Source organism: Ascaphus truei, chromosome 18, assembly GCF_040206685.1.
Source record: "Ascaphus truei isolate aAscTru1 chromosome 18, aAscTru1.hap1, whole genome shotgun sequence".
In the NCBI taxonomy this organism is placed as follows: domain Eukaryota; kingdom Metazoa; phylum Chordata; class Amphibia; order Anura; family Ascaphidae; genus Ascaphus; species Ascaphus truei.
The window spans coordinates 26633051-26645550 of record NC_134500.1 but is presented as its reverse complement, the minus strand read 5'-3'; the positions used below and the strand labels follow the sequence as shown (position 1 = coordinate 26645550).

At 51.8% G+C, this 12500-nt stretch overlaps 1 protein-coding gene across 3 annotated transcripts in view; it reads left to right on the top strand.

The window, feature by feature from the left end:
• The first annotated feature begins 3900 nt into the window (after window positions 1–3900).
• C18H15orf39 (chromosome 18 C15orf39 homolog) overlaps window positions 3901–12500 on the top strand; it is a 49822-nt gene continuing 41222 nt past the window's right edge. Inside the window, exon 1 of one of the 3 annotated variants that reach the window (XM_075575914.1) lies at window positions 3901–4181. The gene's annotated coding sequence lies outside the window, so the exon portion shown is untranslated. Of the gene's footprint in view, window positions 4182–8667; window positions 8751–12500 lie in introns of those variants that run through there. The other 2 variants (XM_075575912.1, XM_075575913.1) reach the window with 2 other exon arrangements.

Genomic DNA, 12500 nt, shown 5'->3' with positions numbered 1-12500 from the left:
CACACATAAATGCTGATGTACCCTGGGCCAAGGAGACTTGAACCAGCTCCATCACTCTTCCAACGCCAAGACCCACAGGAACACTGGGCATGGTTCCGCCACCGGATCTGCTCCTGGAACCAGGTCCCAAAAGTCTGCAAACTGAAAGTGAGAGAACGGGTCAGCCACCTTGTTCTCAACTCCCGGCACATACATAGCCCTGAGCCAGATGTTATAATCCAGGCAATACAGCACCATCGCCCTGAGCAGCCTCACGACCGGAGTAGACGAAGATGATACCCCATTCGCCCCTATATTATTCAATCTGAAAACTACCTCCCGGGTTGGCTAACTTCCGTCCCCATAGTACTACTGCCACCAGCAAAGGGAACAATTCCAGCGATGTCAGGTTACCCAGTAGACCTAACTATCCCCATTCTACTGGCCATCTCTCGGCATACCACCGCCCCACAAAGAAGCCCACTGACCACGCCACGTCGGTGAGAAGATCAATTTCCTAACTCTCTACCGGCTCCCTATGTGCTAACGTTCTGCCGTTATTACGCCTCAAAACAGTCATCCCACACCAGCAGATCCTTCCTGATGCTCTCCAAAAGCCTGATGTAATGATGTTCCTCTTTCACCCCCGCCGTGGTGTATGCCAATCCCCTACAAAAAAACCACCACGTGGGTAATACCCGCCCAGCAAAATTAAAATGTCCCAGCAAGGATTGAAACTGCCCCAGTGTTGCCATCATAAGTTCCACAAAATGACGCACAATTTCCACCATCTCCCTATACTCCATACTCATCGTATCCACCTCGATGCTCAATAAGAAACACAGGTGATGGGGCCCGACCCCTTCTCTTCATCCAATGCCACCCGAAGTACTCCATCAACTCCTAAAACTCAAGTAGCAACCTTGCACAAACCCCTGACCCGGCCTTGGATACCGACAAAAATCATCCAGTGCAGGACGCTACGCCGTCTGGTCACGTCCCGCCACGACCACGCCAAATAAAACAAGCGAAACATTTCAAAATGGAAACATGAAATGGAACACCCCATTGGGAGACACAAAGCCACAAAAATCGGACCCTCTGCAACATGTCAGGTGAGTGCCCTCCGGATGCCCCGGAAGCAACCGGAAAGCAGGCTCAATGTCTTTCCCTAGCAAGGCCCCAGTTTTCTATTAAGCCCCACCCACTTTTCTATGAAGCCACACCCACTTTTCTAGTAAACCTGCCCACTTTTCTATTAAGCCCTGCCCGCTTTTCTATTAAGTCCCACCCACTTTTAAGCCCCACCCACTTTCCTATTAAAACCCACCCACTTTTACGCCACGTCCACTTTTCTATTAAACCCCACCCACTTTTCTATTAAGCCCCGTCCACTTTTAAACCACACCCATTTTTCTATTAAAACCCACCCACTTTTCTATTAAGCCCCACCTACTTTTAAACCCTGTCCACTTTTCTATTAAGCCACACCCACTTTTAAACCCCACCCCTTCCTCCCACCACCCTCTCCCCTTCCTCTCCCTGCTCCATCCCCCTCCCCCCTCTCACCCCCTCCCTTCTATCTCCCCCCATCTCCTCCCTCTCCCTTGCCCATCCCCCCCCTCTCCCTTCCCCATCCCCCCCCCTCTCCCTTCCCCATCCCCCCCTCTCTCCCTGCTCTTTCCTCCGTCCTCCCTATCACCCCTCCTCTCCTCCCTCTCCCCTCCCTCCTTTTCCTGTCCCCCCTTTTCCATGTCCCCTCTCCCTTGTCTCTCCCCCTCTCCCTTGTCTCCCCTATCTCTTCAATCCCCTTTCCCCTCCCCATGTCACCCCTTCTCTCCCCCTCCCCTCTGTATCACCCCTTCTCTCCTACCCTCTCCTCCCTCCCTCTCGTATCACCCCTTCTCTCCTACCCTCCCCCTCTTCTCGTATCACCCACTCTCCTACCCTCTGCCCCCTCCTCCATCTCTTCCCTGTATCACCCCCTCTTCTACCCCCTCCCCCCAACTCCCCCTCCTCTCCCCATCTATCCATAACCCCCTCCCTCCTTTCCCCATCTATCTCCCCCTCCGCTCCCCATCTCCTTCCCCATAACCCCCTCCTCTCCTCATAACCCCCTCCCTCCTCTCCCCCTCCTCTTCCCATCTATCTCCTCCCCTCTCCCCATAACCCCCTCCTCTCCCCATCTCCTTCCCCATAACCCCCACCCTCCTCACCCCCTCCTCTCCCCATAACCCCCTCCTCTCCCCATCTCCCCATAACCATCCCTCCTCTCCCCATCTATCTCCCCCCATAACTCCCTCCTCATCACCCCCTCTCTCCTACCCTCCCCCCTTCCTCACCCCCCTCTATCCCCTTCCTCTCCTCATGACCCCCTCCATCCTCTCTCCATCTCCCCCTCCTCTCCTCATAACCCCTCCTTCCTATCCCCATCTCCCTCCTCTCCCCATAACCCTCCCCCTCTCCCCATAACCCCCTCCTCTCCCCATCTCCTTCCCCATAACCCCCACTCTCCTCACCCCCCTCCTCTCCCCATAACACCCTCCCTCCTCTCCCCATAACCCTCACCCTCCTCACCCCCTCCTCTCCCCATAACCCCCTCCCTCCTCTCCCCATAACCCCCTCCCTCCTCTCCCCATAACCCCTCCCTCCTCCTCTCCCCATTTCCGCATAACCCCCTCCCTCCTCTCCCAATCTTATCCCCATCTCCCCATAACCCTCCCCTCCTCTCCCCATCTCCTTCCCCATAACTCCCTCCTCATCACCACCTCTCTCCTACCCTCCCCCCTTCCTCATCCCCCCCTCTATCCCCTTCCTCTCCTCATAACCTGTTCCATCCTCTCTCCATCTCCCCCTCCTCTCCTCATAACCCCTCCCTCCTATCCCCATCTCCCTCCTCTCCCCATCTCCATCCTCTCCCCATAACCCTCCCCCTCTCCCCATAACCCCTCCTCTCCCCATAACCCCCTCCTCTCCCCATCTCCTTCCCCATAACCCCACCCTCCTCACCCCCCTCCTCTCCCCATAACCCCCTCCTCTCCCCATAACCCCCTCCCTCCTCTCCCCATCTCCGCATAACCCCCTCCCTCCTTTCCCAATCTTATCCCCATCTCCCCATAACCCTCCCCTCCTCTCCCCATCTATCTCCACCCCCTAACCCCCATCTCCTTCCCCATAACTCCCTCCTCATCACCCCCTCTCTCCTACCCTCCCCCCCTTCCTCATCCCCCCCTCTCCTCATAACTCCCTCCATCCTCTCTCCATCTCCCACTCCTCTCCCCATAACCCTCCCCCTCTCCCCATAACCCCCTCCTCTCCCCATCTCCTTCCCCATAACCCCCACCCTCCTCTCCCCATCTCCGCATAACCCCTCCCTCTCCTCTCCCCTCCCCATAACCCTCCCCTCCCCTCCCCATCTATCACCCCCTCCTCTCCCCATAACCCCCTCCTCCTCTCCCCATCTATCTCCTTCCCCATAACCCCCTCCATCCTCTCCCAATCTCCCCCCTCCTCTGCTCATAACCCCTTCCCTCCTCTCCCCATAACCCCCTCCCTCCTCTCCCCATAACCCCCTCCCTCCTCTCTCCATCTCCCCCTCCTCTCCCCATCTCCGCATAACCCCTCCCTCTCCTCTTCCCATCTCCCCATAACCCTCCCCCTCCTCTCCCCATCTATCTCCCCCCTCCTATCCCAATCTCCTTCCCCATAACCCCCTCCCTCATCACCCCCTCACTCCTACCCTCTCCCCCTCCTCTCCTCATAACCCCCTCCATCCTCTCCCAATCTCCTCCCTCTCTCTCCCCCATTCTTTATCTTCCCTCCTCCCACCTCTTCCCCCTTTCTCCTCTCCTCCACACATCTGTTTCCTCACCTCTCCCTGGCTGCTCTCCCCTCCCCCACATAAGGATCCCTCCCTCCCACACACTGTGCACTTCCTCCCCTCTACACTCAGTGTCTGCGCTCCACTAAAACCCGCGGGATGTTTTAACAATGTGCTCTGCGCTGCCTGGGACAGCATGAGGAGCTGCAGAGCATCTCACCCCCTGCAGAGCAACTCGTCTGCAGAGCATCTCACAACACAGCCTGCAGGGCATCTCACAACACAGCCTGCAGAGCAGCTCACTGCCTGCAGAGCACCTGACAGCACAGCCTGCAGAACAACTCACAGCACGTTCTGCAGAGTATCTCAGAGCAAAGCACATGTGAGTATCTGTGTTTGTGTGTGTGTGTATGTATGTGTGTGTATATGTATGTGTGTATGTGTGTATGTGTGTATGTGTGTGTGTGTGTGTATGTGTGTATGTGTATGTCTATGTGTGTATATGTATGTGTGTGTATGTATGTATGTGTATGTCTGTGTGTATGTGTATGTGTGTGTGTGTATGTGTGTATGTCTGTGTGTATGTGTGTGTGTGTATGTATGTATGTATGTATGTATGTGTGTATGTGTGCGTATGTATTTAGACATTTATAAAATGTGTGTGATTCACTTATTGAGCTTTTTGCTCTCCCTATTACAGATGCTGGGTGTAATAAGGGAGACATTAAGGGTTATAGGGATGTCAACATCTATAGGGTGATTCTGAGACGTCTTGATAGCTTTAGGGTGACCCTGAGACTTATAGAGACGTCTTGATAGCTATAGGGTGACCCTGAGAGTTGGGAGAAGGAGCTGCTCAGTGAGTAAAGACACCGATAACAATGACACTGAGTCTGATTCAGGGGAACCTGGCTCCTTGGGCAAGTCACTTTATCCCCTGTACCTCAGGCACCAAAAACAGATTGTAAGCTCACCTGGGCAGGGACTGTCTGTAACATTCCTATGTGCTGCGTACCCTGCGCTATGCTGTCGTGAAGTGCTCCATTGGGAGAAAAGCTATATACTGTATATATATACATACATACATACCCTGGCTGTGCTCAAAGCTGTGACCATGCAGCAAGCTTAAGCCTATAGGGAACCATGTTAAAAATGGTTTTTGAGGCAAAAAGTGACACTGTGTGCTCATTTGCATGTCATTTCCCAGAATTCCTTGCTGCAGTGGAAGTGCTGTATGCTGGGTGATAATGGGGAAAGGCGGGGTTGCAGACCTGCCTAAGACATGCAAATGAGCATACAGTTGTATATATATATATATATATATATATATATATATATATATATATATATATATATATATATATATTTATTTATTAATACTTATAGCATGATTCTGATACTTATACAGGAAGACCTGACATTTATATATTGATTATAAGCGGATTGAAAATATATGTATTTGTTTGTTCTTCACATTCAGTGCTGGTTTGTAAGCACTGAAAATACCATCAGATCCTCGTGTGACAATACAGAATCCGACACTGGTTTCTTGCATTTCCACTATGTCTATTCTAGAGGCAGGTTACCATCCCAAGCGCAGTCCTCAGCAGGAATAAGACGGTTAGGTTCTAGTCCTCAGCAGGAATAAGACGGTTAGGTTCTAGTCCTCAGCAGGAATAAGACGGTTGGGTTCTAGTCCTCAGCAGGAATAAGACGGTTGGGTTCTAGTCCTCAGCAGGAATAAGACGGTTGGGTTCTAGTCCTCGGAAGGAAGAAGACGGTTAGGTTCTAGTCCTCGGCAGGAAGAAGACGGGTGGGTTCTAGTCCTCGGCAGGAAGAAGATGGCTAGGTTCTAGTCCTCGGCAGGAAGAAGACGGTTAGGTTCTAGTCCTCAGCAGGAAGAAGAAGGTTGGGTTCTAGTCCTCGGCAGGAAGAAGACGGTTAGGTTCTAGTCCTCGGCAGGAAGAAGACAGGTGGGTTCTAGTCCTCGGCAGGAAGAAGACGGGTGGGATCTAGTCCTCGGCAGGAAGAAGACGGTTGGGTTCTAGTCCTCGGCAGGAAGAAGACGGTTGGGTTCTAGTCCTCGGCAGGAAGAAGACGGTTGGGGTTTAGTCCTCGGCAGGAAGAAGACGGTTGGGGTCTAGTCCTCGGCAGGAAGAAGACGGTTGGGGTCTAGTCCTCGGCAGGAAGAAGATGGTTGGGGTCTAGTCCTCGGCAGGAAGAAGATGGTTGGGGTCTAGTCCTCGGCAGGAAGAAGATGGTTGGGGTCTAGTCCTCGGCAGGAAGAAGATGGTTGGGTTCTAGTCCTCGGCAGGAAGAAGACGGTTGGGTTCTAGTCCTCGCAGGAAGAAGACGGTTGGGTTCTAGTCCTCGGCAGGAAGAAGACGGTTAGGTTCTAGACCTCGGCAGGAGGAAGACGGTTGGGTTCTAGTCCTCGGCAGGAAGAAGACGGTTGGGTTCTAGTCCTCGGCAGGAAGAAGACGGTTGGGTTCTAGTCCTCGGCAGGAAGAAGACGGTTGGGTTCTAGTTCTCGGCAGGAAGAAGACGGTTGGGTTCTAGTCCTCGGCAGGAAGAAGACGGTTGGGTTCTAGTCCTCGGCAGGAGGAAGATGGTTGGGTTCTAGTCCTCGGCAGGAGGAAGATGGTTGGGTTCTAGTCCTCGGCAGGAGGAAGATGGTTGGGTTCTAGTCATAGAGCAGTCTTTTTGGTTACATGTTTCTCTCCTGCTCTGAAGTATTATTACTCAAGCAAAGCGTTACGTGACTTTTTCCGACCTGCAAATTAACCTTTTCATTTGAATCTTTTCATATCTTGTTAGTAGGAAGAAACATCTGTTATAACAAAGGATATATTCATTAATGTCGGCCGTTTATCTGCTGTCTGTAGTGTACTCCCACTTGTACCCAGCAAAGATGTTTCTTTTTGCACTGTGGGAATAATTCCTGTCTCTGCAGTTTCACAGAACATGCACAATTAACCCCTTAAATGGAAACTTCAGTGAAGATGAACTTTGAACCCTAAAGATCTATCTATATACATGGATATTAATGTGTATAGCGTGACCATTTTGCAGTATCTCTCTGGGGTCTGGCTCTGGTCCCTATGTATGTATATATTCTCCGTGTGTCCGCGTGTGTATGTATACATTCTTAGTGTGTGTGTGTGTGTGTGTGTGTGTATACATTCTTAGTGTGTGCATGTACTCTTGGTGTCTGTATATGTACATATATATTCTTAGTACGTATGTGTGTGTCTGTGTGCATGTATACGTTCTTAGTGTGTGTCTGCATGCATGTATATGTTCTTAGTGTGTGTGTGTGTGTGCATGTATATGTTCTTAGTGTGTGTGTCTATGTGCATGTGTGTGTCTGTGTGCATGTATATGTTCTTAGTGTGTGTCTGCGTGCATGTATATATTAATAGCGTGTGTCTGCGTGCATGTATAAATTCATAGCGTGTGTGTCTGCATGCATGTATATATTCATACCATGTGTGTGTCTGCGTGCATGTATATGTTCTTAGCGTGTGTGTGTCTGCGTGTATGTATATGTTCTTACCGTGTGTGCGTGCATGCATATGTTCTTAGTGTGTGTGTCTGTGTGCATGTATGAGTTCTTAGTGTGTGTCTGTGTGCATGTATATGTTCATTGCGTGTGTGTCTGCGTGCATGTAAATATTCATTGCGTGTGTCTGCGTGCATTTATATATTCATTGCGTGTGTCTGCGTGCATGTATATATTCATTGCGTGTGTGTCTGCGTGCATGTATATATTCATTGCGCGTGTGTCTGCGTTCATGTATATATTCATAGCGTGTGTGTCTGCGTGCATGTATATGTTCTTAGCGTGTGTGTCTGAGTGCATGTATATGTTCTTAGCGTGTGTATGTTCTTAGCGTGTGTGTTTGCGTGCATGTATGTTCTTAGTGTGTGTGTCTGCGTGCATGTATATGTTCTGTGTGTGTGTTTGCGTGCATGTATGTTCTTAGTGTGTGTGTCTGCGTGCATGTGTATGTTCTGTGTGTGTGTGTCTGCGTGCATGTGTATGTTCTGTGTGTGTGTGTCTGCGTGCATGTGTATGTTCTGTGTGTGTGTGTCTGCGTGCATGTATATGTTCTGTGTGTGTGTGTGTGTGTGTGTGTGTGTGTCTGCGTGCATGTATATGTTCTGTGTGTATGTGTGTGTGTGTCTGCGTGCGTGTGTGTGTGTGTGTCTGCGTGCATGTGTGTGTGTGTCTGCGTGCATGTATATGTTCTGTGTGTGTGTGTGTGTGTGTGTCTGCGTGCATGTATATGTTCTGTGTGTGTGTGTGTGTGTGTGTCTGCGTGCATGTATATGTTCTGTGTGTGTGTGTGTGTGTGTGTGTCTGCGTGTGTCTGCGTGTGTCTGCGTGTGTGTGCGTGTGTGTGTGTGTGTGTGTCTGCGTGCATGTATATGTTCTTACTGGATAGACCTCAAATAGTTTTTACCAAAGCCCCAAATTTAAAAGGCAAATTAGCCCCATGCGCTTTCAGAACTGAGCAAGGGAATTCCTTTTTGGGGGACGGAAATAACAAGCCATGTGGCTAGAAACGAAACCTTTAGGGTCCCATACAGTACCTGTGTAGCCTGCACAGCTTGTTCTCCTCAGAACAAACAGGCGAGGTTTTTGCCATTTCAAGTATGATTAACTGCCACCCTGATTTTGTGGTGTACCTTAGCGTGTCCTTGCGGTCTGCAGTATGTGGGCCGCACAACAAGAACACTGAAAACTAGGATTTGAGAGCATGTGAGGAAAATCAGGAAGGGTTTTGAGTCACATAATGTCTCCCTACATATTCAAAAATGATCCTGAATCAGACCCAGGAGGTCTCAAATTCATTGGAAGAGATTTTGTCCCCAGACATTGGCGTGGAGGCAAAAGGAAAGCCTCTGGATACATCAATTAAAGACTTTGAAACCTCTTGGATTAAAGGTAGAATTTGACATTAATGCATTTCTCACATGATGACGCAATGTTTTTACTGTCCCTTTTTTATATTATATATTTTTAAATTACATATTGTTTTTTCTTTAATATTTTTGATATAGATTATATGTATTTTTATATATTCTTAGTGTGTGTGTGTCTGCATGCATGTATATGTTCTTAGTGTGTGTGTGTGTGTCTGTATGCATGTATATGTTCTGTGTGTGTGTGTGTGTGTGTGTGTCTGCGGGCATGTATATGTTCTTAGTGTGTGTGTGTGTCTGCATGCATGTATATGTTCTGTGTGTGTGTGTTTGTGTCAGCGTGCATGTATATGTTCTTAGTGTGTGTGTCTGCATGCATGTATATGTTCTTAGTGTGTGTGTCTGTGTGCATGTATATGTTCTTAGTGTGTGTGTGTGTGTCTGCATGCATGTATATGTTCTGTGTGTGTGTGTTTGTGTCAGCGTGCATGTATATGTTCTTAGTGTGTGTGTCTGCATGCATGTATATGTTCTTAGTGTGTGTGTCTGTGTGCATGTATATGTTCTTAGTGTGTGTGTGTGTGTCTGCATGCATGTATATGTTCTGTGTGTGTGTGTTTGTGTCAGCGTGCATGTATATGTTCTTAGTGTGTGTGTCTGCATGCATGTATATGTTCTTAGTGTGTGTGTCTGTGTGCATGTATATGTTCTTAGTGTGTGTGTCTGTGTGCATGTATATGTTCTTAGTGTGTGTGTGTGTCTGTGTGCATGTATATGTTCTTAGTGTGTGTGTGTGTCTGCGTGCATGTATATGTTCTTAGTGTGTGTGTATTTGTGTCAGCGTGCATGTATATGTTCTTAGTGTGTGTGTCTGTGTATGTATATGTTCTTAGTGTGTGTGCATGTATATGTTCTTAGTGTGTGTGTGTGTGTGTGTGTCTGCGTGCACATGATGATATTGTGTAGTTTAATCCATCTGTTACTTCAGGGGTTAATGCGGTTTGGCGTTTTATTTTATAATCCCACATGTTGTTGGGTTTGTAACAGCGATACAAAGGAGATTATTGGTGGCACACCACTGCTTTTAAAGAAAAAGTTTTTCAAGGGGTTTACATTTGGTGCTCACCTTCTGTTGATCCTGGCGTCCCAAAGCTGGATCCAAAGTAATAGCAAGACAGGAGAAAGGAAGAGGCACACAAATTGGAGTGGAATCAAATGATTTCAAATGTATTAATGCATCAGAGCTAACAATTGTTAGCTCTGATGCATTAATACATTTTGAAATCATTTGGACAGTGGACAGGAGGGGGGGACACAGTGGACAGGGGGGGGACACAGTGGACAGGGGGGGGACACAGTGGACAGGAGGGGGGGGCACAGTGGACAGGAGGGGGGGACACAGTGGAGAGGGGGGGGACACAGTGGAGAGGGGGGGACACACAGTGGACAGGAGGGGGGGGGGCACAGTAGACAGGAGGGGGAACACAGTGGACAGGAGGGGGGGCACAGTGGACAGGAGGGGGGGCACAGTGGACAGGAGGGGGGGGCACAGTGGACAGGAGGGGGGGACACAGTGGAGAGGGGGGGGACACAGTGGACAGGGGGGGACACACAGTGGACAGGAGGGGGGGGCACAGTAGACAGGAGGGGGAACACAGTGGACAGGAGGGGGGGCACAGTGGACAGGAGGGGGGGCACAGTGGACAGGAGGGGGGGGGCACAGTGGACAGGAGGGGGGGGCACAGTGGACAGGAGGGGGGGACACAGTGGAGAGGGGGGGGACACAGTGGAGAGGGGGGGACACACAGTGGACAGGAGGGGGGGGGGCACAGTGGACAGGAGGGGGAACACAGTGGACAGGAGGGGGGGCACAGTGGACAGGAGGGGGGGCACAGTGGACAGGAGGGGGGGTCACAGTGGACAGGAGGGGGGGCACAGTGGAACAGGAGGGGAACACAGTGGACAGGAGGGCGGGCACAGTGGACAGGAGGGGGGCACAGTGGACAGGAGGGGGGCACAGTGGACAGGAGGGGGGACACAGTGGACAGGAGGGGGGACACAGTGGACAGGAGGGGGGGGACACAGTGGACAGGAGGGGGGGACACAGTGGACAGGAGGGGGGGGGACACAGTGGACAGGAGGGGGGACACAGTGGAAAGGAGGGGGGGGACACAGTGGACAGGAGGGGGGGACACAGTGGACAGGAGGGGGGACACAGTGGACAGGAGGGGGGACACAGTGGACAGGAGGGGGGACACAGTGGACAGGAGGGGGGACACAGTGGACAGGAGGGGGGACACAGTGGACAGGAGGGGGGACACAGTGGACAGGAGGGGGGACACAGTGGACAGGAGGGGGGACACAGTGGACAGAGGGGGGGACACAGTGGACAGAGGGGGGGACACAGTGGACAGAAGGGGGGCACAGTGGACAGAGGGGGGGCACAGTGGACAGGAGGGGGGGGCACAGTGGACAGGAGGGGGGGACACAGTGGACAGGAGGGGGGGACACAGTGGACAGGAGGAGGGGCGCAGTGGACAGGAGGGGGGGCGCAGTGGACAGGAGGGGGGGCGCAGTGGACAGGAGGGGGGGCACAGTGGATAGGAGGGGGGGGCAGTGGACAGGAGGAGGGGGGGGAGACGGTGGACAGGAGGAGGGGGGGGGAGACGGTGGACAGGAGGAGGGGGGGAGACGGTGGACAGGAGGAGGGGGGGAGACGGTGGACAGGAGGAGGGGGGGGAGACGGTGGACAGGAGGAGGGGGGGGAGACGGTGGACAGGAGGAGGGGGGGGGGAGACGGTGGACAGGAGGAGGGGGGGGTTGCTTAAAATTAAAATTTCCGGGTCCCTCCTCTCCACTCCCCCTATATGTTTCTCGGTTCCCCCTCTGTCTCCGCTCCTCCCCCCCATGCGCAGCTCCGGTCCCCACCCTACAGTGTCTGACACACACACACACACACACACACACACACACACACAGTGTCCCCCCCCCCCACACACACACAGTGTCCCCCCCCCCACACACACACAGTGTCCCCCCCCCCACACACACACAGTGACCCCCCCCCCCACACACACACAGTGACCCCCCCCCACACACACAGTGACCCCCCCCCCCCCACACACACACAGTGACACACAGTGACACACACACACACTCACACTGTCACACACACACACACACACACACACATTGTCACACACACACACACACACACACACACACACACACACACACACACAGTGTCACACACACACACACACACACACACACACACACACACACACACACACACACACACACACACACACACACACAGTGTCACACACACACACAGTGTCACACACACACACAGTGTCACACACACACACACACACACACACACACACACACACACACACACACACACACACACACACACAGTGTCACACACACACACAGTGACACACACACACACACACACACACACACACACACACTGTCACACACACACACACACACACACACACACACAGTGTCACACAGTGTCACACACACACACACACACACTGTCACACTGACACACACACACACACACACACACACACACACACACACACACACAGTGTCAGACACACACACACACACAGTGTCAGACACACACATACACACACACACACACACACACACACACACACAGTGTCAGACACACACACACACACACACACACACACACACACACACACTGTCACACACACACACACACACACACACTGTCACACACACACACACA